Source organism: Xiphophorus couchianus, chromosome 5 (assembly GCF_001444195.1).
Source record: "Xiphophorus couchianus chromosome 5, X_couchianus-1.0, whole genome shotgun sequence".
In the NCBI taxonomy this organism is placed as follows: domain Eukaryota; kingdom Metazoa; phylum Chordata; class Actinopteri; order Cyprinodontiformes; family Poeciliidae; genus Xiphophorus; species Xiphophorus couchianus.
In genome coordinates, this window is record NC_040232.1 from 34533256 (window position 1) to 34545096 (window position 11841).

Genomic DNA, 11841 nt, shown 5'->3' on the forward strand with positions numbered 1-11841 from the left:
ACATGCTAGCATTTACCTATTCGCCCTCAACCACTCCACCAAACCATCACCAACCAACCGTCTGTCCGTCACAGACTCAGAGAGAAGGCTCTTCTGACGTCCTTCTGTTTGAGGGAGTGAAAACACGGGGCCCTTGTGCTGAACGAGCTCCGAGTCGCGGAGGCAGAAAGGCCACTCAACTGAAGAAGTCGTGCAGTCGGCAGCGCCGGACCTCCCACCAGTCTGAGTCGGATTTGCTAACTAAACTGGAAAGCCCTCAGAGGGAAAAATGCCTCTGCGCCCGCAAAGCTTTTTTTAAATTCTGCCACTCAATGAAAAGATAAATATTTATACACGCTTCATGTCGCAGATGTATCCGGATTAAAATGCCGGCATAGTACGGAAATCCGTACTCATGGGAACAAGGTTGCCTTTCACAAAAGATTAAAAGAAGAAGTGAAAGAAAAAAACAAAGACGCGCCTCATAGTCCTGATGTGGTTTTTATTGTAGCTCAGATTAATGAGGCGTAGCCTCATTAGTAAGGATTACAATGATTTGCTATTGCCAAAACAGGTGAAAATAACGTAGATTAAAGTCAAATAAAACAATGAATGTGGGAAGCTGAGGCAGGAATTTTTCCTGCTGCGGGACAGACACAACCTCACCGTCTTATCGGACTCTCTAAGACCAAACATTGTTTCATTGAGGACTGCCTGTCCTGCTTATGCGTCTCTAATCCCCCGTCCCTCACTGCAGATGGCAAAACCGAAATTCACTTTTCACACGCAGTGCCTTGAAAAATGACTATTTCACATTTTCAATATGTCACTCTAAATCGATGAATCGGAGAAACTGTTGAGTTTGTTGTGAATCTTTTCACATTTCTTTTTACTCTGATACTCCATGAATGAAACTCAGTATAACCACCCTAGTTAGCGGATTAATATAACCTGTGTGTATTTTAATCTCACTATATCACTGGAAAGAAAGAGGAACACGGTGAAAGGAAGTCATTAGACGTTTGCTGCAGTAAATTAGTGTAAGAAGGTGCGAAAGAAGGTCGGATGAGCATAAAACTCTAATTTCTTACCTACATCCCAAACACTACCAGGTGTAAAAGTATCACGGTGCATCACCCTGTCCATCGCTTCCATTCTGAAACATGGTGGTGGCTGTATTGTGCTCACAGGGATAGAGGAGCTGATCAGAACTGGTCAATGATCCAATCAGAGATGAATGTTTTTTGTTTTTTTTTATCAAAGCGAATCCATGAATTACAATGGTATCATCTGAGCAAACGTCCGAATCAAACTAAAAGCCCAACCTGACTGAACTTCTGCTGGTTCACAAAGAGGAATGGACAAAACCTTCGGTCTCTAGTAACTAGAGACATATTCTGAACGACTGACAGCAGTAATTGCTGTCAAAGGTGGTTCTATTGACTCAGAGGGGCTGAATGTAACGCCATACTTTGTACATTTTCATTTGAACGATTTAGCTTCCACTCCAGATTTAGAGACACAATGTATTAGTGCGTCCTGAAACATTACAATAAAATGAATTGCAGTTTGTGGCTGTGATGTAACGAAATGTGAAGAAACTCCAGCGGTTTGAACTCGGGGACATCTAGGAGGCCAGACAGGGGCACAAACTATAGCAGGGTGGCACTCTGAAACTGTAACCTCATCCAGATGCACTGAAGTCTTACAACAAACAGTGGGGCAAAGCATTTATTTAAAAAAAAATTACAAAAAATCTATGTGTTTGTTTTACCTCAACATAAATCTGCTTAGTAGATTTGTTTGCTACAGTGACCTGGGACACAGGCTAATTTTTCTAGTCACACAATTAGCCTTTCTAGCCTAGCATAATTGTTTACAACTCAATTTTTAGCGCCGTTTTGCCAACTCTATTCATCTAACTCATCAACTTAAAGTCAAAATTGTTCAACCATTATAGACTACACATTGCAAACAATTGTTTTATTTTGTCCTTTATGAGGAGTTCTTTCTTTGTGCAGGAGTCTGAAGATGTTTTTTTCTTATTATTATTAAACATAATATACATCAACCTGTCAATGGGATTAGGAATGGAAATTCGCCAACTGCCTATAATCTCATGTATCTGCAAGCAAATGCTGATTAATATGTAATGTACAATTTGAAAAGTAAAACTTGAAAGAATCAACAAAAATGAAATATTAACGGCGGTTGTCAAACAACAAAAGGTTGAACTGATCCGACTTACCTAAAATTACTGTATTGCTGGGTTTCATTGTGGCGGTGAAACGTCCCACTTCCCATGATTCTGTGTAAAGAAATCCTTTTGAGATCTCACATCCAGAAGAACGGAAATTTAGTTGGTTTGCAAAAACGAATCCTGTGCTATCCTTTGACTCACATGAAAGAAAAGATCGCCAGTTTAAGCGATCAATATAAGTTTGACTTCTTTTGAACCGGCTGCAGGTGCAGTCAGCTCTGTCAAATCCCTCCTATGGAAAATATTTGCCAGCAGGATTTCCCTGAAATTACAGCCTCTATTTGGTGGCAAAACAGGAGAAAGAAGAAAATAGACAAAGGAAATACTGGGTACTGTTTACTGCTGCTAAAAAAATAATGTGGTGGGGAAATGGGGGGATATTTAGATGTCTATGATAGGCTTTGTTCTCATCTGCTTATTGCAAAACAATGCGACAGTGTACAGAGCTTGGCATTCTCCAAGTGCCTGTAAGTCTCACTAATCTTTCGGTTTGGATTGATGAAAATCCTCTGGAAAACCTCGAAGTAAACTATTAAACGGTGATCCGCTCGTAAGCCCTCGTGGCCCGGAAAACCTTCTGTGACACTCAGGCCGCGGGATCAAAGCAGATTTCACTGCGATCCTTCCTGTAAACGACGTGACCTCTGAGCTGTGAAGATTAGACGCAGGAAACGATTTGCGGCGGGACAGATCCACGCTCGTATCGTGCAGCCGGCTCTGCCTCTGGGTTTTGCTCGCGTCGGTCTGTTGAAAATGCAGCGTACGTTTAGGAATGTTTCAAAGTGGGGAAGCAAATTTCCCATTTAACACATTAGCAATATGTTAGAGGAGAGAGTTTTTTAAGAACCTCACTGAATGTGTGTTTTTTGTTGTTGTTGTTGTTGTATGATTTATTGTTCATGGAAGATTGGCCGGAACCAAAAACGATTGTCTTAATAGACTACCTTCATCTGTGCCCTGATGTTTCCTAAGTTCTCAGCTTGGTATTGACAGACAGATTTGATCTATGAGTAAAATTGACAATCATCAGTTTGTGACTATTTAATAACATTTTTTCGAGCTAAAACCATGTTTCGAATTCCTCTCTTGTTATCTGAAGGGGTATAATGTGTTTTCCAGGAACATAGTGCAATTTTATAGCCTAACCAAGTAACTATGTTACCTTCATTTGTTATCAAAATGCTGCATATATCAAATATGACTTGAAAGAAATCTTACTTCCTGATTTAACACCTTGAGATTGGGCCTGTGCTGCTTTAAAAACTCTTGCTCTACTGAAACTCCGCCTTCAGGAAGTCATCACAACATCTCTCCTCCATTAACCCTTTAACGACGTTTTAATCAACGTTGAACTGAGAAGAAGTTCGTATAATGGAACTGTAGATGCGCAGCTCCACCAGGTGTTTACTAATTTCTGCTGGCTAGTCTGAAGGAGCTGAGCAGGGGAGGAGCTGCTCTGTGAGGCAGAAGCTCGGAAACTGCAGCTCCGAGGAGGAGCTTCGTCCTCGTAGGCGGGGCTAGGTCCACCCAGACATTTTGATCAGCTGAATGGTTTCCACTGGGAGATTAAAGGATTTCTCAAACATTGCATGACTCTCTTAAAGAGGCAGAGGCCCAATTTCAAGGTGTTAAATCACAAAGTTAAATTTCTTTTCAAGTCATATTTGAAGTTTACAGCATCTCTGCAACAATTGAAGGCAGCATAGTTACTTGACTGTGCTATAAAATGATACCACGTGGCTGTAAAACACATAACTCTGCCTCTTCTAAGTGCTCACACCTGTGGCGTGTTTTAAAGTAATCGCCTACAGCCGAGAACATTATGTTAGCCTAACTTTTACTTGTCAGGCGCCATGACCAAGATTAGTTCCATTTGCTAGATGACAGGAACGTGCGAGAATTTTTTCAAATGAAAAATCTTCTTGCCGGCTGAACGATGGTGCAGTTGGTAGCGAGAAGGTCCTCGGTGTGAAATCCTGACCTTCTGCATGTCCAGGTTTTCGCCCACAGTTTAAAAGCATGACTGTTAGATATGCGTGCCTGGTTGGTTGTCTCCTGTGTCTCTAGGTTGCCCTGTGATGGACCTTTTAGTGGCAATCCTTTTGGGGTTTGTTCAACGTCTTAGCAACTGCAGGAAATAAGTGCCAAACCCTGTAACCATGGCAGGACAAGCAGTTACAGACAATGGATGGATTTTTTTTTTGCATTTCCTTTAGCGTGTGTAAGAACTTCTTTTTTAAATTAAAGGACTTTGGTAAAACATTGTGGGTATTCTTCCTCTGCCCACAATAGTTTGCTCCTGACAGAACCGAAGCCTCTGAGTCAAGTTTTTTAGGCTGCCTTGCTCATAGGCCCATCTCCAGCTCTGCCCACAAAACATTGACATTGTTCTCATTAAGAAGAGAAAGCAATTGGTACCGAAAAGTTCAAGAATCCGGTCTGGTTGGGATGGTGAAAAGATGTACTAGTTATTTATGTTTTAAATTCGACAATAGCAAAAAGAGAAGTAAAAGAAGGGCATCAAGGAGTTTTTATACTCGTCTGCTAAATATTTAGTAGTGCAAGAGAGGCTTTCTTTGCAGATGTCATAAACAAAAACATTAACAATGCTCGAGCTTTATTTGCAACAGTTGACAGAATCACAAACCCTCCTGTGATGTTACCGCCTGAATTCCAATGTATTGCCGCCTGCAACCAGTTCTCCAGCTCCTTTTCAGAGAAAATTAAAAAAATCAGAGGATTAATCTGTACATCTACTATAAAGTCAGTACCAATGCTGTGCCCAAACAAAACAAATACAGGAAAATGACACAATTTCAACTACTTAATTATAAAACCCTACAGGACATTATAAGTCAACTAAGCTCCAGTTCCTGCTGCCTGGATGTTTTACCCTCACATTTCTTTAAGAAAGTCCTGCCTGTTATTGCTGCTGATCTGATCCAAATAGTAAACTCATCGCTCTCGTCAGGCGTTTTCCCCCAGGCTTTGAAAACAGCAGTAATCAAACCACTTATAAAAAAGAACAATCTGGACAAATCACTACTGCAGAATTACAGGCCGATCTCTGACCTCCCATTCATCAGCAAAGTTATTGAAAAAGCTGTGTGTAAACAATTAACTAGCTTCCTAACTATAACCAACCTCTTTGACTCCTTCCAGTCTGGTTTTCGTGCTCACCACAGCACAGAGACCGCCCTCGTAAAAGTGTTCAATGACATTCATATAAATACGGACTGTGGCAGAACCACAGTGCTGGTTCTGTTGGACCTCAGTGCAGCTTTTGACACTGTTGACCACGATATATTACTGAATCGACTGGAGAGTTGGGTCGGACTCTCCGGTCCAGTGCTTAACTGGTTTGAATCCCACATAAAGAACAGGGATTTCTTTGTTTCAATTGACTTCTTCTTATCAAAGAGGTCAAAGGTCACATGTGGGGTACCCCAAGGTTCAATCCTAGGACCCCTTTTATTCAATATTTATATGCTCCCACTAGCTCAGGTTATAACAGGAAATAAGATCAGCTACCATAACTATGCAGATGACACACAGCTCTACATTACGATGTCACCAGGTGACCTTTGACCCCATCCAATCACTGAACAGATGCTTAGAACAGATAAATGTGTGGATGTGCCAAAACTTTCTCCAGCTGAACAGAAACAAAACTGAAGTTATTATTTTTGGACCTAAAGAGGAACGATCTAGAGTTATAGATCTAGAGTCAATGCACAGCTTCAGTTATTACAACTAAAAACCAGCGATCAGGCCCGAAACCTGGGAGTAGTGATGGACTCTGACCTGAACCTCCAGAGCCACATAAAGACAGTTACAAAGTCGGCCTTCTATCACCTGAAGAACATTTCCAGGATTAAAGGACTAATGTCTCAGCCAGATCTAGAGAAACTCATCCATGCGTTCATCTTCAGTCGTATTGATTATTGCAACAGCGTCTTCACAGGTCTGTCCAACAAATCAATCAAACAGCTGCAGCTGATCCAGAATGCTGCTGCTCGCGTTCTCACTAAAACCAGGAAGATAGAGCACATAACACCAGTTTTAAAGTCCCTCCACTGGCTCCCTGTAGCTCAAAGAATAGACTTTAAAATACTGTTGTTAGTTTATAAATCACCGAACGGCTTAGCAACACAATACATTAAAGATCTGCTGTTGTTGTATGAACCTTCCAGACCTCTCAGGTCTTCTGGTTCTGGTTCTGCTCTGCATCCCCAGAACCAGAACCAAACGAGGAGAAGCAGCTTTCAGTATCTATGCGCCACAAGTTTGGAACAAACTTCCAGAAAACTGTAAAACAGCTGAAACACTGACTTCTTTTAAATCTCAACTAAAACCCCACCTGTTTAGAATTGTATTTGAAATGTAATCAATTACAAATTTATGGATGGAACTTGACTTAATGCTGTGTTTTGATTGTTGATTCTATGTTGCTTTGTGTTTCTGTGTTTGTAATGATGTAAAGCACTTTGAAATGCCTTGCTGCTGAAATGTGCTATACAAATAAAATTTGATTGATTGATTGATTGATTGAGTAGTGGCTTGAAAAAAACCCCAGTGAATGCTCAACTTGAGTAAATATACTGTTTAGTTTTTATTTGCCTGGTTCCAGGTCCAGAGCCAGACCTTTTCCAGCCATCAGCGGAACGCCATCACCTTCTTCCTCTTTCCTTTTCCTCCCATTCTGCCACCTTCGCCTTCATTGCAAGCCAATTGATTATTTCAATAACCACAATCAACACAGCTGCGTCTGAGTCACAAAGAGGCAACAAGAAGAAAAAAAAAACAAAAAAAAACCAAAAAACCAAGAGAGGCTTTTGTTTTATGGGCAGATGATCCGTATGGCAGCCATGACAGCGGAGTGTTAGATCAAGGCATCGCTGTGGAACATTCGAGTGCAGCGCTCGTCTGTCTTCGATTGTTCAGCGTTGCAGTTGGGAGACTTTGATTTCCTCTTCGGAAATAATTGGGAGGCAGTGAGGGAGTTAATTGTGTTTTTCCGATGATGAATCATCAGGAAGTTTTAGTGGACCCCTCTTGACCACACACTCATGAAAGCAAACTGAAAGCACATGCACAAGCCGCAAATGCCCTCAAACAAGCAAATCTGCACATATTTTACTAAATGATCTATCGCTCTGTTACACACACCCTCATGTGGAGAAAGATTTAAAAAAAAACAAAAAAAACCATGAAATCAAACAGATAAGCAAAGGATCCCACAACATCCAACTCCTCCACAATATCGTCCATCTGTTCTTTCCTGTCTCACCCACTCGTTTTTTTTTCTGATTCAAAAGTTTAGAAGCCCAACTGGTAGAGCTCTCACGGCAGGTGTCGCCACGTTGGGAACTGTCCTCTTTTTCCAAAAAGAAGGATTTCTCCCACGTTGTGGCCAGTTTGGGAGCAAAGGATCTGCAGGGCTGCTGATCTGCTAACTTTGGCTCAGAAACAATGCAGCGCTGTCTGAAGAGGGGCAACAGACGGAAGTAGCAGAGGTAGTGTTTTGCTCCCTCTGTGTGACCCGCACGGTGAGGTGACATCATGGCGTCACGCTGGAGGCCACGGTAGCTTCCAGAAGAAGGAGGAAGTGACATTGAGAATCACAATCACTTTATGTGATTGGAAGGAGCAGCAGGGAAGGCAAAGTTGAAGAAAATAAAGTTAGACTAACACAAACATTTTGAGTTTAGTTAGATGAGTCCTTAATGTATCTGTTCGTGGAGTTGGATTGTTCTTAATTTAGCATATGTGGAAAAGAATGTTGTAATTTGAATAGCTTTAATAATCCATTTTATTAGCAAATTTGTCAGTAAAATTTCTGCTATGGTTTAGTAATGTGTTATTTAGTAATAAAACTTAAAACAAAACAAAAAAAAAAACAACCCACGTACCTCCTATTCTCTATAAAACGTATCAATCATAGTAATGTTTCACAGGAGCGTTGTGATTGGCTTTATCAAGAAACGCTGACCTCTGATTGGCTTGTCAGTTTAAGTCCCGCCCCCCAACATCGGCACTTCCGAGAAGAAGCCCTAGTGGAGAGACGGACATGAGCCGATGCGCGGCAATAACGGAGAAATTGTGAATTTTTAGTGATTTAGAATGGCTATAATTCATTTGTGACCTCTGTAGTACTTTGTGTGATGCAACTGCCATGATTTTGACAACAGGACCGTCAAGAATATAACTTCTGGTGAAGTCTTGGTGAGTTTGAGCAGCTGATTAAAATGGCTAGCTGCTTAACGCCATTAGCAGGTCTGTTTCTGTGTGAACCTCAGCCAGCTAAAAGCTAAGGCTCTTTTCTCAATGTTTTTTGTTCGTTTGTTTTTCAAATATTTAATAGATTTTAATTAATTTTGAATGTGATATTTGTAGTAGTGTATCTTCAGCTTTGTTTCCATATAGTACAACGATGTTTCTCTTAGGGAGAAGTGAAATATTTTGAATGCTGTTTCTGTTTATCACCTGAAAAGTGAAACCATGAATCACATGACATAAAAGCATATTATTTTATTCAGTAATATAGATACTGTACCAGATGTACTGGTATATGTTTATCTTATCAATTTTAAAATTGCTGTTTTATTTTATGTAGAGAAACAAATGCTTAAAGGAAGCTACTCTACAGTGAGAGAAATGCTGAGAATGTCAATGCTGTTACTTTTGTGGTATAAGGCTATGTTGCAGTGATTCTGATATTCTTATGGCCGTAAAAAGTTCGAATTTGTAATGTTAGTAATAGTTCTGTTTTATACAGGGAGATTTGGAAACCTCCCTGGCGAGGGAGACGGCGAGCCAGCTCAGACCCTTGAGGGTGTGAGTGGATTTGCCCATTCATCTCGAGGAATAACCAGACTGCTCCTCCATCGAGGAATTCAACTCTGTGGTAGGACTGGCAAAGCCACACATTCTCTACCTGACTTATACGCCCGCGCTCTTACAATGACGTGGCTGTTTTTTTTTTACTTGCAAAACAAGTAAAAGAACTGAAAAGTACATTCAAGTTTAAACCAAAAGAGACTCTCTTAAATTCATTGAGCTGGTTAAGGAACTTTGAACTATCTTTTAGTTGTTTTTTGTACAAACTTTATATTTGATTTGTATCTTATTCTGAGTTGAACAATTTGAAAGTTTGTTCGTTTTATTACAGTGATGAAAACTTTTAAATTGTTCAGTTCTGTTCATTGGATAATAACTCTACATATTTGTTAGACAGAAGAACAATCAATACTTTCAAATAATTCAATATATTTTCAGTTAGTAGGACCGTGTGGCTTCTTGTCTTTTCTATGTCATTTTCATTTATTTATTATCGAGACCTCTGAACATAGCGACTGGCCCACAAAGAAAGGTGCAATACAAAATATTGTAGCAGCAATTACACGTAATTCATAACTGAAAGTAAAATAGTAGATTGAGGAAAAGTGGGTTGTAATTCCTTCAACAGTTTAGGACCTGTAGCAACATCCACTAGAGCAAATTGCTACATAATGATTAAACAGTGAGGTGAAAATACAGCTCTTTTCTGTGAACAGGAATGCTTCTGGAAAGAATATGAAATTTAATTGGACCACTGGACTATGTGCATAGCGGCACTGTACAGTTTAAATGTACAGTTGCATTGTGGGATATTTACCGCAAGAGGCGACTGTTCGTAGGCTAGAAAGTGAGACAGCAGACATCAGAGAAAGGACTTTCATAAGGTAAGTAACTTTTTAATCAAACATTTTTATTGCAGTTTTGTGTCTGTTAATTGACAAAAATGTATTTCATATGGTTATATTGAGCTACTCTCGCGCTTCTGTCATCTTGTATGCTAAAGCTAACTTCAGTTATTTCTAAGCTAGCACTTTGTGCAACACAACTACTTTATAGTTTGTTTTTCACCCAGAGTGTGTCAATTGTTATATTTTTAGCTAACACTAATATTCATTGGGCAGGTGTGGTGAATACTTACGTATTTTTTGTTACTTTCCCAACTCTGCCATGATGTGATGCAGGCGACATTAGAGGGATGTTTAAATGAGCCGATGAATGAAGTAACTCTAACTATATGCTTTATCCAAAACAAAAAGAGTCTACCTTGTGACTCAATACAGGGAAACACAAGAAAGGAGTCAAACTGCCTGCAACTACGACCAATTGTTTATACAAAATCCTTAAGTTGAATCTGTGAATGCAATTTAAAAAGAGACATAAGCGAGAACTTTAGCAACAAAATTGTGATTCCTCAAGAGCAGTTCTGTGCATCAAGTCATCCATGAGAGGACCTGACTTTTTTGAGAACTTTGAACTGAGCAATTTGATGGCAATAGTGAAGAGAGCAAAGCTCAGCGTTTTTCACACTTAAATGATCTAAATTACCATTAGGCAGGTTGGGGTGTATGTGTGTGTGTGCATGGTTGTTTGTCCTGTATTGCCTTGTGATGGACTTGCGACTTGTCCAGGGTGTACCCTGCCTCTCACCAAATTGCCCACTAGAGATGGGAAGCCCCGCGACCCTGCATAGATGAAAGCAAAGCATGTATGGATGTTCATCAGACCAGAAGCATAATCTCCCTGAAGATAATAACTGAATGTGACAAGCAGCCAGCAACACAGATACAAAGCTGGATAAATACAATCTGTCAGGCAGAAGAAATATTGCACAGGTTCTTTCAAGTGTTAACAACGTCTTTGATACACACCTCCCTCTAATGGTTTTTATTTAAAAGGACAGAGTGATCACTGTTATTTCACGTTATTAAAAATACACTAAACCAATGCCAATCTCCTGTTGTTTGGCTCAGACCAGATCTGAAGCATGCCTGTGTCAGTTTATGAGTCAAATATACAAGTCTTGTTATTACCTGTTAGCCAGCATGTGATGGCAGAAAGTCAGAAATTCTCTCCTGTGTTGAGACTTGTGACCTGGCTTTGCTCCCCTTTTCATCAGACTTCATTATCATCCACAATATAACTGTAATGAAGGCTTTAAAAGTTCAACACAAGCGCTGAACAAGATGCAGCTTGAAGGGCTGAATGTACGTGGGATCGACGTCAAGCTGCAGCAGCTATAAAAACTGATGTTGCTTCAGCTTTGTTTAGGGATGTTAGGAGGGACTACCATATGGCTTGTTTATTTTAAGCTGTCAGTTTAACATCAGCTACAACTGCAAACAGATATTTTCAGCTCTGCCAACAAGATTTCTATCAGGCTGAAATCAGAGTTTTGTGAAGCCCACTACAAAACACTCATTTGTGTTCTATAGCCACTTTGTAGATCATTAGCATGCTAGGCTCATGATCCATAAGTGCTCAATTTTTAACTTGTTTCTTTTCTTTCGGTCATGTCTTTCCTCATGATGACATCAGTTGTGTGAACTACACCAAGACCTCCTGCAGTAAAACATCTCCACAACATGATGCTGTCACCGCTGATCAAAGTACTCTATCAGCTTTAGCCACTTCTTCAATAGATCTTGTGTTTGTGTTTTGTGGTTGATCCGCACAATTTGCACCAAGCATGGGAATCTCACGGATGCTGTATATTCATCAAAGTAATTGTTTGAAGAGATAAACATGTCAAGTTGGAGATTCAA